Raw genomic sequence first — 4,168 nt, forward strand, 5'->3', positions numbered from 1 at the left:
ACCACTCAGCTGGAGAGTCCAAAGAGAAAGGAGTAAATATGTAACACAGGATATATTTAGGGAAGGCAATTTTAGCAGTGAGTTAAAGTTCTGTATATTTTTGTGCACAGAGAAATACAGAGAGAAAGTGAGCCTAGTGAACATGAAGGTTTCTTCCGGGCTTCTGGATACTGAAGTAACTGGAGAGTCCCCTGGAGTGAAATTAAGAACCAAGAGTGCTGGGGAGCCTCTGGAATCTTGAAACTACTGTTAAGAGATCTGACAATCTGTAATAACAATACTTCTATAGTACCTTCCATTCAAGGTTCTCAGAGTGCTTTACGACCATCCCCTAGGCTTATAGTCCTTGCCAGGCAAGTCTTAGTCTTGCTATGTTAAAGTTAGGGAAACTGAGACCCAGAAAAGTTACTTGACTTGCTTGACCAGACCCAGCAATACAACCTAATACACCTAATGCCCAATCCTGTCCTCTCAGCACTGGACCCTGCTCCCTCACAAAACAAAGCTCTATTGCTTGTTTGGATAGGCCTGCAGGGAGAAGCTGTCATCTTAATTTTCCCAAACTATAGAACCCAAACTGCAAGTTGAAACCCACATTTTAGCACTTAAAGCCCTAATCCTGCAATGAGTTGTACCCCAGTACCCATCAAGTGCTCTGCTAAAACCATTATGGTTTATGGGACCTAAATATATACTTTAGTATATAGAATTGGCATTTGTACTCTTATGTGATCACTTGAACAGGCGTTTAAGCTATCGGTTAAAAAAATGCACCTTTTGATTGATTCTAAGAATGGGAAGCCCTGATTGCACTCATCACAGTAGTATCTAAGGTCCAGCTCCACAAAGATACTTGGGAGCCTAAGTCTTGGTTTAGGCACCTATGTCCCAGTTTTGGCTCCACTGTGATCCACAAAACTTCCGCTGAATCCTGTAGGTGCCTAAACTCACTTGGTGCCTAAGTTTTAAGGGTAAAAGTTCACAAGATGTCTATCTTTCTGCCTGTGGGCATGTGCACTGCTGCCTCCCTCTAGGCATCCAGATGCCTGTCTCCTGCTTCAGCCCAAGATTGATTCACAAACTGAAGGAAGACCAGCATTCATCTACCTAAATTGCATGCAGGGCCCAATCTGGTAAGTGTGCTCAGAGGCCCCTACTGAATCAAGTTTCAGAGGAATAGCTGTGTTAGTCTGTATCAGCAAAAACAATGAGGATTCCTTGTGGCACCTTTGAGATTAACAAATTTATTTGGGCATAAGTTTTCATGAGCTATAATCCACTTCATAAGATGCATGGAGGAGAAAATACGGTAGGCAGGTATAAATACAGTTACGCTCTCTTCTCTGGCCCAGTGACTATTTCAGTATTTCCACTGTGGAACAGTCATGAGGGCACTGCCCTGGCAGGTGAGAGACCCTGGGTCCAGGCCCCCTACTCCAATCACTCTATTAAACCACAGTGGAACAGCTTCAACAGGAGAGGCTGAGGGAGCCCCACATTACAACATCCCACAGCTCAGTGGTTAGAAACTCCCCTAAGAGGGGGAAGACCCCCTGCTTAACTCCTTTCTTCCCCTCTAGGGGGGAGAGAGGGGAATTGAACTTTGGTCTCCCACATCCCAGGTGTGTGCACTAACCACTGGGCTAAAAGTTGTAAAATGAGCACATTCTCTTTCAACCAGTTTTGTGGCATGAGTCAGGTGTCTAACTCATTCCCCCAAGAACCACCTTAGATGCCTAAGCTCCTCCATGCTATGTGGCTCCCTGCAGGCTGGACTCCTGAGAGGGGCCGAGCTTAGCATACACTCATCTAGTCACCATCTCCCATTGACTAGCTTAGGCAACTCCTGGCTTTTGTGGATCTCATTCTTAAGCACTTCTCTTTCCCCATTCACTGTGTTGGGGACCTTTGGACCTGATTTAGCTTTGTGGATTGCAGTGTCGTTCCGGTGATTTTTCTAGTTGCCTAAAAGTTAGGCACCATGACACTCAATGTTGCAATCCCCATGTCCCTTTGTGGATCCCACCCTAAGCACCTAACTGAGATAACTTAGCACCTATCAGTGGATGGCTCCTATCCATACCACTAATGAAGGCAGGCCGGTGAGCATTTTAGGATCCAGTATATATCAATTTGATCTGCTTGTCATTTCACTTTTCCATTCTTTTCTTTCTTCTGTATTTTCATTTTCTTCTTCTCTATCATCTATCATCCTGCAAGATTTAGATTGTATTAAATGTTAATCAATTGCCAAGACTTGGGGGTTTTAGTTTGGTCTTTTTTCCCCCTCATATAATTATTTGTGTGTGTAATCACAGGTTGGAGATACTTGTACATCTGAAATTCAGTAAAAATATATTAGAAAAAAAGAGATTAAAGACCAAATTCTGGTCTCATTTACACAAGAGAATTCAGTGAAGTTCTTCTGGATTTAAACCTGTGTAAGTAAGAGCAGAATTTGGCTATGGTATGTGTTCTGTCAATGAAAGAAGACCACAGTCACCTTTGGGACAACGGTCAATTATAAAACCATTAAGCTGCTTTTCCTGTGCAGGTGGTTCAGTGTCATATCAAGTGTTTAGTCTCATCAAACATCTGACTCACTGGATGTGCACATTTCCCAGTCTCTCTGTATTATTTTGCAATGAGAGAGGATGGAGAAATTAAAAGTTTAAAATTATAGATGGACCTGAGCCACAAAGTTCAAATCCAGACTGGAATTTTCAGTGTTCAGGGGTATTTTTGTTCCAGGGTTTTGGTTCAGGCCCACGCATAGCTAAAATTGAACAGAAGTGAATTGGTAGAGTTATGTTTGGTTTCTCCTCAGCACTAGTCAGGATCTAGCATATTAAATATTCACCAGTGTCAAAAGAAATTGGAAGTTTTCCCATAAATGCATGCAATATTCCAAAGAACAGCAGGAATAGCATTTACAGTATCCTCCTGACCTGTAATTCACCTCATCATTTTTCAGTACATAAACTATGGCACATCTTAGATGTGACATACCATAACTTGATGCAAGCCAGTGCAACTGCACACTGGGTTCATTTAAACAAATATCTCCTCCTCATTTAACAAATGGATAGAACTGCTTGCCATCAAAGATGACCAAATTTCCTGTACTTCCGGTGGGCACCTGATGCTTGCTGCTACACTGTCTCAAGGACAGTGGGAAAGTCTGCACATCTTGTGCAACAATATAATAAATAAGAAAATGTTTAAATTGTACTAAGTGCAATTTTCCTTTAGTGTGGTTATTGTTCATTTTTACCCTATCAATACTAGTCATAGTTTGATAAAGCCGATACAGTAAACCCCAACCTAGGGATTGTTTTAATATGGAGGGCTATTTTAGAATAAAAGTAAGCTTTCTCAACCTCTGATTCTTTGTTGGCTATAGGAGTGTGCTTTCATTTTGACTGTGGTAGAAAGCACCAGAGATTCCACAGGCAAAGTGACAACAACCCTCTCGGTTGACAATCCAGGGACCTTTTGCTTAACTAGCTCTGTAGGTCCTTATACCCTTTATGGATCAGCACGGGAGGAACCTGTAATACACCTTCCCCACTGGGTTATGCTTGCAGGAACACAAATTTTGTCCTTCTTTAAGAAGCCTAGCTTGGGGGGAGCAGAGTTTGATAGCTGTTTGTAATACCTAAACTAGCATCATTGTACTATATACTCTGAATGTATATAGAATATATAATAATAATAATTAATAATAATGATAGTTATGGATCTGTAACTGATGTCTGTATTTTTGCAAAGCTTTGATAAAATAATTGTTAGGAAAACAATCCATTGAAGGAAATTTAGGGAGCCAGAAAATGAGACCAGAATAGGAGACAAGAAGTTGTGCTAGTGTGAAGCAATTTTGATCATGAGCATGCCTGATCAGAATCTAAGGGCTTGGCTACACTTGCGAGTTAGAGTGCACTAAAGGAGCCCCAGCACACTAGGTCACTACCCATCCACACTGGCAAGGCACGTAGAGTGCTCTGACTCCATGGCTAGAGCGCTCCTGGTACTCCCCCTCCGCCAGTTGAATAATGTTTGGTGCGCCCCTGCTGGAGCATCGTGGTGCCAGTGTGGACACCCTGGTCTGTTAGTGCACTCTGATCAGCCTCCAGAAGTGTCCCACAATGCCTGTTCTAGCCACTCTGGT

This window comes from Dermochelys coriacea, chromosome 5 (genome assembly GCF_009764565.3).
Source record: "Dermochelys coriacea isolate rDerCor1 chromosome 5, rDerCor1.pri.v4, whole genome shotgun sequence".
Taxonomy (NCBI): domain Eukaryota; kingdom Metazoa; phylum Chordata; order Testudines; family Dermochelyidae; genus Dermochelys; species Dermochelys coriacea.